We start from the raw sequence: 15780 nt of genomic DNA on the forward strand, positions 1-15780 counted from the left end.
CTGCTATCACCTCTGTCTCTATTTTACTACAGAGCCCCTTCCCGCCAGGGGTGAGGGTCATTAGTCTTTCATTCAGCAAAGCGGTTCAGAATGCTTACTCTTAGCCAGACCCTGCTCCAGACTCAGGGATGGATGGAGGAGCCACACTCTCAAGAAGCTCCGCCCCCTGTGCACCCCTGTGAGAAGCTCCACCCCTCTGTGCACCCCTGCGAGTGGTCTGGGCAGGTGTGCGGCAGGGCCTGCAGGGGACTGCAAGCTCAGTCCTTGTGTTGGGTTCTTGCTTCATCAGATCAGCGCCTAAAGCCCTACTGAGTCGGTTGAGTAAGGGTGGAGGGAGGAAATCAGTCAGCAAACGCCTCCTGGAGGCCGCTGGCAGGTTAACGGCAGCTGGGTGTAGGGCTAGGAGCAGGGATAAACAGCCAGGAGGATGGGGTCCCACCCCCCATCCCTGAGGATCAGCCAGGCTAAGGTACACAGCTAAGAAACTATGGGTTTGACCCCACGTCTGCCTGACTCCCAGACCAGTGCTGTTTCTGCTGTGAAGTCCAGACTGTCACCCTCTCTCCCCTTTCTCGAATCCTGCCCGATCTTCGGGTGCCCCTCTGTGAAGCAGAGGCCCCAGTTTTGCCTTATTGAAGCTCCGCTTCCACTGCTATCAGCACAGCGGAGGTTGGGCATGGGTGTTATGCTCCTCGGTGTCCTGTGTGGGTGAGCTGGTCTCTTTCTTAATCCTATGCCCCTTTATCTAGGAGTTGTGTCAGAGGCTGGCCCAAACCTGGGGGCTATCATGCTATGCTATGCTATCATAGGTACTTGACAATTCCTTGGGGATAACTTGTGGATTAATTCACTTGATCAGAAGCTGGCATTTAAGAGGAGCCTGGTGGAATGAGCAGACCTCTGAAATCAATCAGATGTGGCCTCATCACTTAACTGTATACAGGACCTTGGACCTGTGAGCCTACACTTACTTCTTCATCCATTAAATGGGTTCCTTCTTCCTCCTTGCAGGATGGCTGCAAGGATGCATTAAAGTAAAAGCACCCAGAAAGATCTCCACGAATGCCCATGTGGGCTGCTTCTCCTGGAGACCTGGAAAGTAGCATGATGGCCAAGAGGGCAGGAAGGTGGGGGGCCAGGTGCTGGAGGAAGGTCCATTTGTGAAACTGGGGCCCTGAATGGGAGGCTGGGGAATGCGTCTCGTGTGGATGCTTGAATTAAACAGCCTAGGAATTAGGCTTTTCTGGTGCAAGTGACAGAAACACAATCCCAGCTGCCTTCAGCCCAGAGGGGACTTACCAGCTCGTGAGAAGGAAATGTCCCAAGATGATCAGCTTCAGGAACGGCTGGGGTTCAAGTGACCACACAGGCACTTTCTTTTTCTTGGTTCTTTACTGCTCTTCTTCCTGGGCCCGAGCCTTTCATGTGCAAGTGTTTCCCTTAAGCTCACACAATAACCACAAGCAGCTCTGGGATGGCATTCTTCCAGGCTCCAAAACATTGGAAAAGATGCCCAGCATCCCCAGGAAAGCACTGAGATGCTCTCTGATTGGACTGGCTCAGTCACAGGCCTGACCTACACAGTCCCAAGGCCACCGGGTGTGATGCGCGGATTGGCTGGGGGAGGTCATGTGCTTGTGGTGCTACCCACATCCTGTGGCCTGAGGTGGGGGAGGGGCAGGCCGCCAGTCAACCAAGGGGCTGAGGAGGCTGCTGTCTCTGGCAGAGAGACGGACCGTGCCCACCACACTGGATGAATCCAGCCTCTGCTCGCTGATTCTTCTGGAGTCATCTGCCCTCCCTCGGCAACTCTTACTCATCCTTAAAAACCCAGCTCAAGCCCTAACTGCTGCTAGAAGCAGCCTGGTATACACCTACCCACTTGCCCTTCTCCAAGCCTCTGTGGACAGGTCACGTAACATGCTAGACTCGGGTCATTATCTCTCCAGCAGAGAGGAAGCCACGCCTAAGGTTTCTGAGTATCAGCCTCCTGTCAACTGAGAGAGGGAAGAGCTGCCTGACAGTCAGCTGGGCTGTTGGCCACAAACAGGTCCCCAGAACGCCAGAATCAAGGCAAGACCACGGAGGGTCAAAACAAAGACAGGACCGCTCTGTAATCATGTCTGTACACAGGCGGAAGATGAGCGTCATCCAAACCACGAAACTGCCCCAACATCCCCTAACCTGGCTAAAATCTTTCTTCGCTAATTGCAGGTGTAGCTTCATTGGTTCCTCCTGCCTTGTAGGTAAGAATCATTAATACCTAGTCATTCAACTACCTCTATTTCCCAACAACATCCAACCCAAAGAAAAAGCCTGAAAAATCACTTAACATGAGCCAAAGTCCCAGAATAATTTTGGTAAAGGCCGGTTCCTGAGATGCCTAGGGGTGTACATTCTCCACCATAGCAGCTGGCTCATAAAACCAACTCTGTTGGACAAAGGGTGCATTCTTGATGCTCTTTGGCTGGAGGGGGTTCTGCAAAAGAAAGGTTTGTATTCTTACTTCGTAGGTAAGGGAACTGGGGATCAGAGAGGTTAGAAGTTGCCCGAGGTCATACACATGAGGGTGGGGAAATTGGGGTCCCTGGGGCCCTTCCCATTAAAATCCTGTTCTCATTTGTCATTTCTTGCTTTACTGTTTTGTATTTTTGGCTCCCCAGCCCCCAGGGGCTCTTTGGAGTCTGGCCAGGGGTGTCAGAACATAGGACAGCACGGGAAAGCCAGCCTAGGGCCACATGAGCCTGGCCCTCAGTTTCGGGTGTCCCATGCTCAGGGTGCTCTCTCCAGCCCTCCTAGTCCCCCCGCTGCCACTTCCCACTCCCAGTGCTCCCCACCCCCTGCCCCTGCTGCTTCCCTCTCTGCACCGCTCCCCCCAGATCAGTCTCTCCTCAGGTTCTCTGCCTGGATCTGAAATCTCCTGGGCTCTTCTTGTCACCCAGACCTGTGTTTTTTAATATTCATTTTAATTTATTTATTTGGCTGCACTGGGTCTCAGTTGCAGCATGCCAGATCTCTAGTTGAGGCACGCGAACTCTTAGTTGTGGCCTGTGGGATCTAGTTCCCCGACCAGGGATCAAACCTGGGCCCCAGGCACTGGGAGCATGGAGTCTTAGCCTCCAAATTCTGGGAACAGTCCAAAGGGCTGAAAAACATCCATACACAACACAGACCTTCCCAGGCTGCACAGGCAGGGACAGAGAGCCGAGACCCTGGACCACCGGGGAAGTCGCCACCCTGACCTTCATTAGCTCACTGCCCATGAGGCCACCCCTTCGACCATTTCCTACAGCTTTTCTACTTCTTTTGGCTTTCCCTCTCCTTTCTGAACATCCTGCAGGTGACCACAGTGAACGGGCAATCCTATCAGTGTGTCTGTCGCCGTGTGTCAGTGTGTCTGTGTGTGTGTGTACCTCTGTTTCTTTGTGTGTCCCCAGGTGCGTCTGTGTATACAGGTCTGTGAATTTGCTCTACAAATTCACGCTTTCTTCCCTTGTTCACCTGGGATGTTTCTCAGCTCTTTGGGCTGCCTGTGAGGTGGAGTTAGGAGTACTCTGCACTCGATGGAGCTGATCTCATCATGCGTTCGGACCACTCCTCCAGTCTCCAGGGCACTTCCCCCTTTGTTACCTGGCAGCAGCCCTGTGGACCCGACAGGGTGGCTGAACCATCTATACTTGGCTCAGAGGGAAGGTGACTTGTGACAGTGACTAGTGTCAGACATGGCTGGCTCACAATTACTTAACACAGACAGGGCTAAAAGGGGACCTCGGGATCCAGCTTATCATGTCTTTGTCCTGAATGGACCTCAGATCGACCCTGTTATCAAGATCCCTGTAACACTCGATTATTGTTAATGTTACTATTTTTGGTTGAACCATACGAAATTGCCCACACTGGACCATTTTTGATCCGTGAAAATGTCAGGTTCATTTGGTTCAACATAATATTGATTTTCAATTATGCAGAACCTGTGACAGCCTCACCCATCCAACTCCAATGCTGAATGGAACCAGGGCAGTGACTCACACTTACTCAGGCGCGTCCCCTGGTTCTACAGGTGGGAACACAGAGGCACAGGGAGGGAGGGGACCTTCCCAGGCTGCACAGGTGGGGACAGAGAGCCGAGATCCTGGTGACCTGCACCCAGAATAAAACTCTCCCACTTCCACATCCTTCTCCCTTCCCAGGCCCCACCTCCTGATCTGTCACCAGCCCCTCTTCTCTGTTAACTGGAAGTAACTGATTTCCTTCCAAAAATTATTGCAAAACACCTACACTGTACCAGGCAAGGAGCATCAGGACTGTACAAAATAGTTGGGGTTCCCAGCCACGGTCATTCAGAGGAGACAGAAAACCAAGCAGGTACCACATGCATGCTTTCCAAATGCTGAACACAGGACACAGACAGAGCCTCCCCTGGGGAGCGTGGACAGGGTTGGCTGCCTCTCAGAGTGGGTGACACTTGAGTCACTGTCCCCATGCAGTTCCCTCAACACCTACCTTGCTTTTGTGCTGTCCTGACCTCTTGGTCCTTTCCTCGGTCATGTGTCCGAGGAGGTTTGAGTCACGAGGTTGACAGCTGTCTTAGAGCTGGAGCACTGTGGTCCCTGAGGAGCAAAAGCACCTCATCAGGTTTAGTGAGACACACCTGCCCACCTGCCCCCATTCAGCCTCCCCCCACCGCCCCACTTCCCGGCAGTTAATGTAGGACTTTTTCTTATAGAAAGGAATAGGAGTTTCAGGATTTATTTCCTTGACATTTATGAGGCTGGGCTCCCTGGTGGCTCAGACGTTAAAGAATCTGCCTGCAATGCAGGAGACCTGGGTTCGATCCCTGCATTGGGAAGATGCCCTGGAGAAGGGAATGGCTACCCACTCCAGTATTCTTGCCTGGAGAATTCCATGGACAGAAGAGCCTGCTGGGCTACAGTCCATGGGGTGGCAAAGAGTTGGACACTACTGAGTGACTTTCACTTTAAGAGCCTGGCACTGTGGAGCTGGGCCCAGGTCTGTATTGTGGATGAAGTCTCCGGCCAGGAGGATGGGTCCCAGGCCTTTGGTATTGCTGGCAGCGGGCAGATCCATCAGAGTGGTTACTACCACCAACCTGGGTGCTTCCGTGTCCCTCGGGCAGGCAAAGGGGTCCCAGAGCTGGAGGGGATCCTCATGAAGAGAAGATCAGGAGACAGGGAGGCCCGAGGAGGAGGAGCAGAGGCCCAAGGACATGACCCCTCAAGGGCGCCTGAGTGGTGCGAGGGCTTTGAGCCCACAGCTCATGGAAGCACATGAGGGGGGTTGTGTAATGAGTCCCATTGCACAGATGAGATAGAGGCTCTGGGATGTGCCCAGGGGCCCTTTGCTGGTCCCCCCACCTTGGATGATCTGACCTCAGAGCCTGTGCTCTTAGCTGCCACTGTTCCTGCTTCCAGACTCCCCAAAGTCCAGGCCCTGTAGACCCGTGCTGTCTCCTGGAGGCAGTGAGTATCAGCCAGGGTTCCCTGACCGGGTGCAGACCAACAGATGGACAACACTGAGCATGCGTGCACCTTGCGCCACACCTTGGTCTCTGTGTGCATGTGGTGGGGAGTCGGGGCGGCTCTGTCTGAATCCTTCCCCCTCCCCATCCCTTCCTGTGCCCCTCTGCCTTGGCCTCAGTTTCTGTCTCTGGCCCACAGGGAGTCTCTGTTTCCCTCTTTCCTGTCCTCCCTCTCTTCCCCCGATGTCTGTCTCTCTCTGATACTCTCACTATCTCCTCTCTCTAGCTCCCATTTTCTGCCTGATCCTGCCCCCCAGCTCTCTGAAAGTGTGTATTACTCACAGTCTCCCTCCCAGGCTCAGCGAGCCCAGCAAGGATGCCCCCTTGTGACCCTCATATTGCACACGGCAGGCAGGGCTGGGGGCTGGTCCTGCCCAGCTGGGGAGACTGAGGCCAGAGGGGTGGTCATGCGCGCATGGTCACTGGCTGGCAAGGGCCGGGGGGACCTGGATGAGAATCCCAGCCTGCGTGGTCCAGGGGCAGGGTGTAGGTGCTCGTAGCCAAGTCCCTGAGGTGGGGACCCTGCCACATCTCTCCAGCCCCAGCAACAAACCCCAAATGGCTCACAGCAGACACACACTGGTGCACCTATCCTGTGTCTTCTGGGACCCCTCTGTCCTGCCCCATGGCACTCAGAGTAGGTGCAAGGCTTTGCATGAGGCCGAGGGAGCTCCTGTCTACCCTCCAGCCCTCGGACTGGGCTGGGAGACTCTGAAAGGTTAGTTGAGTCTTGGATGGGGGTGCCTCGAGGAGGGTGCTCACCTTCTTCCTTCCAACTTTTCAACCTCCCTCTTTGGCTGGTTGGGATGACTAAGATATTTCTGAGAAATGCCCACAGAATTCCTGCCTTAAGTTAGAGTTTTAGTGGGCCTTATCTGGTCCTCTGCTCCCCAGGGGCCTGGGGATAAGAAAGACCCTTGTGAGGAACAGGTGATATGACTCTGGTCACAGGCGTCCCACCAAGCCAGCCCTTGGTCCCCTGGGCGAAGATTTTACTTTCTCCGGGCAGAGTCAGAAGTGCCCCTCCTCCTGCGCAGCAGTGAGGTGGGGGGAGTTGGTGGGGGGAGGGAAAGGCTGGGAGGAGGCCCCCTGCCAATCCCTGCCATTCTCTGTGTCTTGAAAGGACTCTAAGTTTCCTCAGTTTAAAGGGAAAGAAATGAGTTTCACGTTGGAAGACTTGATGGGTGTCCAGCATCTGGGCGCCGTTGTCAGCTTCGCAGCACTGGGCAGAGGGGGACATAAAAGGTGCCTGGGGTTGGGGGGGGCGATGGGAGGCCAGAGAGGCAGGCCTGCCTGGGCTCAGGCTGGGACGCCCCGCCCTCACCTGCTTCAGAAGCCCCCCTTGGGAGCTCCCAGGTAAAACCCCTGCTCCCTCCCTTTATCCCAAACCTCTTTTTTGAGGTTTGGCTGCATTTTTGATCTTAACAAGTTTTTTTTTCTTTTTTTGTCATCTTTGCCAGGGCTTTTACAATGCGATTTCCTTTTATTTTAAAAACGGTGGCTTTCAAGCCTCCTCTCATCTAGGATTGTTTCATGTTTGCAGGTTTCTGGAAGGTTTGGAGCCAGACCCTGGGTGGGCGACTTCCCATCCTTGCTCTGCCCGTCGGCTGGGAAGGGGTGGGGGCCTCGGGGCAGCAGCCTCCTTTTCAGCCCCCCTCCAGCTGTGCCAGAGCGATGGAGAAAGAGGCAGGGCCCCCACCCGCCTGCCTCCCCTGGACTGCCCACTCTCCACACAGCAGAATACCTCGTGTGGGAGTTAGGCTGCCTGAGTTTCAGCCTGGGGCAGGTGCTTGCACCCTTAGCTACCCCATATGTATGGTGGGAATTGCAACTGTACTCGAAGATAATAGAAATAAGTACTTATTAATACTATAAGTAACAGTACTCTAAGATAATAGCAATAAGCACTTCGTAAGTACTTACTGGGCTTCCCTGGTGGCTCAGACAGTAAAGAATCTGCCTGCCATGCAGGAGAAATGGGTTCCATCCCTGGGTTGACAAGATCCTCTGGAGGAGAGCATGGCAACCCACTCCAGTATTCTTGCCTGAAGAATTCCATGGGCGGGAAGCTTGGTGGGCTACTGTCCATGGGATTGCAAAGAGTTGGACACAAGTGTGCAACTAAGCACAGCACAATATAAGTAGTAATACTATTAGATGACACACGAGAAGTGCTTGGCACAGAGCCTGCCTGGCACACAATGGAGGATTAAGAATGGCACCTTTATAAGAGGGAGGGCCCTTGGTCTCCCAGGCCTCAGACAGCTGACTGAGCTCTCTATCCAGCATCATCTGCTGCTTCAGCACCTGCCCCTCACAAAGCCAGCTAGGTGGCATGACTCACCTTGCACCTTCCCCATTCTGGATCTTTACTGACCCTGCCTCCTGTCCCTGGGCCCTTCTCCACACTGCCCGCCTCATGTCAGAAGCCTCCTCCATCCCTCAAGGGTTAGCTCAGTGCCACCTGCTCTGGGGTATCTTCCTTCATCTCCTCCAACTCAGATAAGTAGTAATCACTTCATAAGAAGTTCCATTGTTGCATGATTGATTTCAGTTTTTATTTTACTCAGGGATGCAGGAAGTGTGGGTTTGGTTTGGCTCTGGAAGCAGGAAGATACAGAACAGAATCCAAGTTTTGGTGTGTTCTTGCCTGGAGAATCCCAGGGACGGGGGAGCCTGCTGGGCTGCCATCTCTGGGGTCGCACAGAGTCGGACACGACTGAAGTGACTTAGCAGCAGCAGCAGCAGCTTCCCCATTTTCCTAGCTGTGCACCCATGATCATATGCCTTAATCCCTCGGAACCTCTGTAGATGGGGATGGCTAAACCCTCTGTAGTGTAAGATCTGGGAGAGTGTGGCCCTCTGTTTCTTACACTCCGCTGTGTTTCCAGCAGAAGTACATAGCAGGTCTCCACAAACAACTTACCATCAATGAAGGATCATTGGGTTTGTAGAATTCTTTACTTGATGGTAATCCTCTTTATCATGTGCATTATCATTGAGGAACACATTCATTCACTGGTTCATTAAATGATTCAAAGATTGAGTGGGTATTATGTACAGGGCACTGGGTCAGGCACGGGAGACCTCCAGAGGAATGGGGGACATTTCCGCCCTTGTAGGGATTTAAAGATGAGATGGATCTGTAGGCAAGAATGATGCTGTCCCATGACATGGCAGCAATGGATCTGACTATCCCATAGTTCAGAGACCATATGAAGTTTCTCTTGTCTGTTGACACCATGGGATACAGCCCATGTTTTGCACACTGCATGCTTAGTTGTTCAGTTGTGTTCGACTCTTTGGGACCCCATGGACTATAGCCAGCCAGGCCCTTCTCTCTATGGAATTTTCCAGGCAAGAATACTGGAGCAGGTTGCCATTTCCCACTCCAGGGGCTCTTCCCAACTCAGGGATGGAACTCCATCTCTTGAGTCTCCTTCATTGGCAGGTGGATTCTTTATACCACTGCACCACCTGAAAAACCTTTTGCACACACTAGGTACCTAATAAATGCCCCTGAATTGAATTAAGAGTGATCCTTAGAAGCCCATTCCTTGAAAGTTGTCCCTCAACTTAGCCAATCTCCAGTGCCCTAGAGCCCAAGGGACCTCTCCACTCTATCCTGAAGCTGCCTTTTATAAGCCCAGCTGCCCTAGAAAACCCGAAGTAGGTAAGGTTTTGGGGAATGCACACACAGTAAGAACTTTGTCGCTTACTAGACATCAGATGGTCTGTCTGCTGCTTCCCCTCCCGCCTTTTTTTACTTACTTTTTATCACCCCTAGAAAGCAGAACATAAAGCTGACACATCATTTTAGTGTTCCCCAAAGTGAAGATATTCAGATGCTTCTTTCAAAATCCAGCTCTGGGGCCCCAGGAACACATCTCAGCTCGTGTGCCCATGAATCCTATACCACGATAGGTCCAAATTTATATTTTGGAGCCCTCTTCTCCAGTCAACCCTCCTCTCCACTCTCAGCCCAACCCATATGGCTCATTTCCCACCTCCAGGTCTTTATCTGTCCTGCCCACTGAACTTTAAAGGCTTCCATCTCCTTCTCACTATTCAAGCTGATGGTGGACATCTCCCATTGCTTGTGCAGCCTCTCTTCCCATTTGTGGGATCAAACATACTCTTTTTGCTTATGTTCCTTTGGGGACCCACACTCTCTCTCACTTGTAGTCCTTGGATATTAGGTGGGAGGAATGTTACCCACTGTCTCCAAGAGTGGAACATGTGACCCAGGGCTGATCAATCACAGCAACAAATCCTTTTGACCATATGATTGGCTCATGGATGCCCACATGGCACAAGAGAAGCCAACCAGGGCAACTACCACCTTCCACAGCCTAGAAAAGATGCACTCCCTGCCACTGGCCACCGAGATGGGAGGGTAGAAGCTGGTTGCTGGAAGGGATACAGTTTGTAGACAGCCTGACTGCACGATATGATGGCCAGGTGGGGAAAGGAGAGTTCTTTAAGTCACTGTATTCAGCTAGTCCTACTTATCTCTGGACTTCCAGTTATAGTTACTGAATTCTGCATACACACACACACACACACACACACACACACGCACACATGTGCTCAGCTACCATTCTTTTTTTTTCCCTTAAGCCACTTGGAATTAGATTTTTCATCCCTTATAACAGAAATATCTAACCATTTGCTAGAGCCTCTGATGCATCTGAAGCTCCAAGCCCTGGATGCTGGAAGACAGGGAAAATGCCCCAAAGCCCCTTATGTAGTAGGATTCCAGATCCAGGTGCTTTTTTCAACAAATTATCCTCCACTTTTCTCATTGGCCCTGCCTGGTAGAAGGAGGGGATCTGTCTCCTTATTTGAGCTGAGAGGATACTAGAGAATGAAGAATTCCAAACCACCTTCTCTTCTGCTCTGTGGGCCGGGGACCACCCTTCTTGGGTTTCTATACTGTTTTACCTTTTACTTTTTTTCAGATTTACCTTCCTAATTAGGTTTCATGCAGGCAAACATATTAGGATTAGTTTGTAATCCTTGAGCTCACAGACAGTGAAGGTGGGACGGCCCCGGCGCGGGCTAGAAGCTGAGAGGTGGTGTTTGCTGTGGGAAACCCACAGGGTGGGGAGCGAGGTGTATCCACACGTGAAAACAGGTTTCAGATAAGTTGTTGATTCATTTGTTTAATCCACTGTTACGAGTCATTAGTTACGTGCCAGGCGTTGGCAAATAGGACAAGGTACCTGTCTTCCCAGGTCCCAGTGGAGGGAAGAGTAAAGCCAGCAGGACAAATCAATCTGGGTGGACAGGCTTGGCTGGTGGGTGGTGAGTTTTGGGGGAAGTTGTGTCCTGCCTTCCAAGGCTGGGGCCCCCACTGTGCCAGCTCCCAACAGGTAGAAAGAACTCATCTGAGAAGAGTGTTCCATGCCCCTTTGCCTATGTGTGGCCTTCCTGGTTCGAGCACTTGGGCTTAACCCCTGCCCCATGCCCACCCTGCTTCTCAAAGCCCACCCTCCAAGCCCAGCAGACAGTCCAGGAGTAGATTCAGACCATGATGAGGCTGACACCCCCACCCTTCCTGACCATCTGGGCAGGCAAAGGCTCATCCATCAGTCCAGACTTTCTTGAGGTGAACCTCTTTGGGGTTCTCAGCATCCCTTCCAGCCAAGGATCATGGCCAGAGCCCTGTCAATTTCAGGGCAGTGTGCTTTAGGGATACTCTCAAGGGCAAGTGTCAGTTCTTCTCCCTGCCTCCCTGGCACCAGGGCAAATGGGTCCACAGCATGCGAGATGGGGGCTTGCGGGGTGGGGGAGGTGGGGATGGAGAAGTAGGGGGTACGGAGGGGTAGCCTTGGTCAGGCCCCAAAGTTGTGTCCACACTCTTCCCCTAGTCCTCGGTTCCTTTTCGCTGGATGCTTGCCCTCCAAAGGGGGCCTCTTGAAAGGTCCCTTCAGGAACAGGGATCTGCTGTAAGATGGCTAGTGGCTCTGCCTCCACAGAGAGGCATCTCTGCAGCTGGCACACAGCTCCTTACAGCCCTGCCAAGTGGGCCTGGAGCTATGGGCCAAGCCCCATCCCTGGACCCCTACTTCTCCCACCAGGTGGAGGGGGAGATCTGTTTCAGAGGGCTGGGTGCCACCATCACTGCCTTGGGACCAGAGAGCTTTCTGAGCTGCCGTGCAAGGGCCTCTATGGTGTGGGGGAAGCATGGGCACTGGGTGGTGAAGATTTAGATCTTTGCAGGGTGCCCGGGAGCATTTGGATGAGGGATGCCTCCCACGAGGAGAGCAAGGGGCCACCTGCCCTCTAGGCTGCCTGTAATTGTCACTGTCAAATGGTCATCACAAGGTCCAGAGCTCTCTGTATCCACCTGAAATTAAAGCTCAGCCTCCTTGGAATGGGTCAGAAGACGGGTGCTTATGGTCCATCACTCTTTTGCGTCCAGGGAACTTACATCTGCTGCTGCTGCTGCTAAGTCGCTTCAGTCGTGTCCAACTCTGTGCAACCCCATAGACGGCAGCCCACCAGGCTCCCCCGTCCCTGGGATTTTACAGGCAAGAACACTGGAGTGGGCATCTGCTAGTAACTGTAAATCAATGAATTAAATGGGGGTTAGGTGTTACTACTGGAAACTCTGTCCTCTGCTTAATGACCCTGCAGGCCCATTAGTAATTCCTGGGCTTGTGCATAAGCAGGCTTCAAGTGACTTCTACCTCCTGGTGGAGGTCATCTCTCCCCACATCCACCCAGGCCCAGAACAACATGGAGTGCTCAGCCTCAGCAGGCTGGGACTTGGGGAGTGACTGATTCCTGTCTGGGTAGGCAGAGGGCACCAGGAAGGAGAGGTTCTCAACACTGGCTGCTCCGTGGCCTCTCCTGGGCAGCTTTGAACAATACAAGTCTTGGTCTTGTCCAGAGATCCCCGTGTCATTGGTGGGGGCAGGACCCTGGGCATGAGTCTCTTTTCAAAGCTCCCAGGGGCTCTGATATACACCTGAGGACCACAGGGTGTCTACCCAGCATGGCTGAAGGGAGCAGCTTTCGTTCGAATTGATGTTGCTAATGAATGATGTGACCTGCGTCTGCCAGAATCCAGTCAAACTGTCACTCAGTTATTTTGGGTCTTTTCAGGCTTGTGTCATGTGGGCTTATAAGCCAACCTGTCAGTTACCAAGTGGCATAGGACTCTCTATTATGCATGGGGTCGTCTGTCTGAGAAGCTGTTCGGAGTGACCCAGTCCTGCATCTGGAAACCCTGCCCTCCAGTGCCTTGTTCTCTGTGCCTCCACTGTCCTTTTTAATCACCATGGTGTCAGCCAGACACATCTTAGACCCTTTGCAGAGTCCAACCACCTCAGTTGGGCCATCCTGTCTGCTGGCCCCGCAGCCACCCTCAGCCTATGTCTCCAATGCCAATGGGCTGAGCTTGAGCTGCTGAAGTCCTCCCACATGTTGGAGTCCTCCTAGCCCTGAGCTGCAGTGGGGAGAATTTCCTTTTTCCCCCAGTCTCTACTGCTCTCTGTCATTGGTTCTGATGTCTTACTTGAGTTTCAATAAAAACCATCTTTCCAATTTTTGTTGACAGCTTTTCTCGATCCCAGTTTGGAATTTGAATCTGGGGGTGGGGCGTGGTCAGGAGAAAAACTCACAAGCCAGAGACTAGAATCCTGGCCCCCTCACGGCCCCATGCTCAAGCCTTGGCTATAAGGCTAAGCTGGGCCCTCTGGTTCTCCCTTAGGAAGGAATTCTATTCAAATGTTAGTCACTCAGTCATGTCCGACTCTGCGACCCCGTGGACTGTAGCCTGCCAGGCTCCTCTGTCCATGGGATTCTCCAGGCAAGAATATTGGAGTGCGTTGCCATTTCCCCCTCCAGGGGATCCTCCCAATTCAGAAACTGAAACCTGGGTCTCTGGCATTGCAGGCAGATACTTTGCTGTAAATCATAATGCAGGTGGACTTCTGGTCTACCCCAAACCCAGCTGTGTCCTGTTTCCATTGGGATATATGATTTTGGTTCAAGTTGTCCCTTTAAGATCCCAATCTAGCTTGTCTCATGCTCTATTCCTGCCAACCTTGTGCAGACCTTTTCCACCTCTGTCCTGCCATCACCTTCAGGCTGGCTGTGTGGAGTTGCAGGTAAAGATGATCACACCCTGAGGAAGAAGAGGGAGTCCCCCAGCACATTTCCCCCATAGCACCAAACCCTGGTGAAAACCTATGAAAATTCCCTTCCACATCTTTGCATACTTATATTAGTTTCCTGAGGCTGCTGTAACAAATTACTGTAAGCTTTTTTTTTTTTTTTGCATGTGTGCTCAGTTGCGTCCAACTCTTTCTTTGTGACCCTATGGACTGCACCCTGCCAGGCTCCTCTGTCCATAGGATTCTCTAAGTAAGAACACTGGAGTGGGTTGCCATTTCCTCCTCCAGGGGATCTTCCCAACTCAGGGAGTGAACGCACATCTCTAGTGTCTCCTTGCATTGGCAGGTGGATTCTTTACCACTAAGCCACTTGGGAAGCCCCAATAAGCTTAGTGATTTAAAACAACAGGAATTTATTCTTGCACGGTTTGGGGGCCAGAAGTCCAGAATCAAAGTGTCAGCAGGGCTGTGTTTCCTCCGAAGTCTCCAGGGGACAATTCATTCCTTATCTCTTCCAGCTTCTGGTGACCCTGGGTGTTTCTTGACTTGTGGCCACGTTGTTCCACTCTCTGCCTCTGAGATCACATGGCCTCCTCCTCTCCTCTGTGTGTCACTCAAAAAGGCATTTAGGTGAACCTGACTAATCCAGGATGCTCTCCTCATTTCAAGATCCTTAACTTTATCATGTCTGCAAAGAGCCTTTCACCAAATGGGGTCAGTTAACAGATTCCAGCAGAGAAGGCAATGGCAAGCCACTCCAGTACTCTTGCCTAGAAAATCCCATGGATGGAGGAGCCTAGTAGGCTGCAGTCCGGGGGGTCACTAAAGGTCGAACACGACCGAGTGACTTCACTTTCACTTTTCACTTTCACATATTGGAGAAGGAAATGGCAACCCACTCCAGTGTTCTTGCCTGGAGAATCCCAGGGACGGGGGAGCCTGGTGGGCTTCCGTCTATGGGGTCACACAGAGTTGGACACGACTGAAGTGACTTAGCAGCAGCAGCAGCAGCAACAGATTCCAGGAGAGGAGGGATGTGGACATATTGATTTGAAGGCCAAGATTCAACCCACTCTACTGTTCTTTAGTTCTGTCAGCAGATACAAGGATGGTGGGGAAACTGTCCTTGTAGACAAACAAGACCACCGAGCATCTAACAAAAGGAAATCCATCTGAGACTTGAGCGATGCAGCCACCACCTGGCTGTGTAAAGCCTGCTTGGAGGAGAAGTTAGGTCTGCTTTGGGGTTTACTTCTAACACTCTCTCTGGTTCATTTTCCCACTGTCCCATTTGGTCTTGATTACCTGAATTTTTCTGTGATGGCAGAATTCTGTCATTGTGCCTTGCCCGATATCTGAAACAGCAAGTGGCCTGCCTGGCATTGAAAAGGAAAAAGTTTCTGGAGGACCCACCTGGGGCTAGAAGCCTTGAAGTGCTGTGGGTCTGGGGCTTGTGAAGGGAAGCTGAGATGGGGGAGGGCTGGGTGAAGGCAGGGACTGGGCCCAGAAAGGCCAGAGACGGTCTCCTGAGCCAGACTCCTGGCTCTCAGGGGGTAGGAGGAGGTGGTATGTGCAGGGGGGCACAGGAGTTGTCCACTCTGGGCACTTGGGGTCCTCTTGGGCCCCAACTGAGAAGCCCCTATTGCTGCCTTTCCTGAGCCCCCAGGCCTGAAAGCTCGAGGCCCAGGGAGAATAAAACGGCTTGGGCAAAAAGGCTCCAAGGCAGTTCAAAGACAGAGAGAGACTGGGAATGAAGTTTTCAAGCCACATCCAAGGGGAGGGCTTTTCATCTGCCAGCCTTTGAATCGGGAATCAAGGCAGCAAAGTTACTACCAGGTTAAAGTTTAAATGGCACAGAAAGGGGAGACGGGAAGATGAAACAGCGGCCGTCTGGTCAGGGGAACAAAGCCGGAACCCAGCCTGGGCACCCGGCTGCAGAGGCGCTGAGTTGCAGCAGTCCCAGCAAGGAGGGGCCGTGACGCTGCCATTGTTCAGCTTAAGAAGGAAAGTAATTGAAAGGAAAGGTGAGCCAAGGAGAGGCAGCCTGAGCGTGCGACTGCCTGGATCGTTAGAAAATAATTTAAAGGGAACAGGCCTATCAAGCAGTTTCTCTTA

Source organism: Moschus berezovskii, chromosome 22 (assembly GCF_049115385.1).
Source record: "Moschus berezovskii isolate FMDL1 chromosome 22, NW_MosBer_1.0, whole genome shotgun sequence".
Taxonomy (NCBI): Eukaryota; Metazoa; Chordata; class Mammalia; order Artiodactyla; family Moschidae; genus Moschus; species Moschus berezovskii.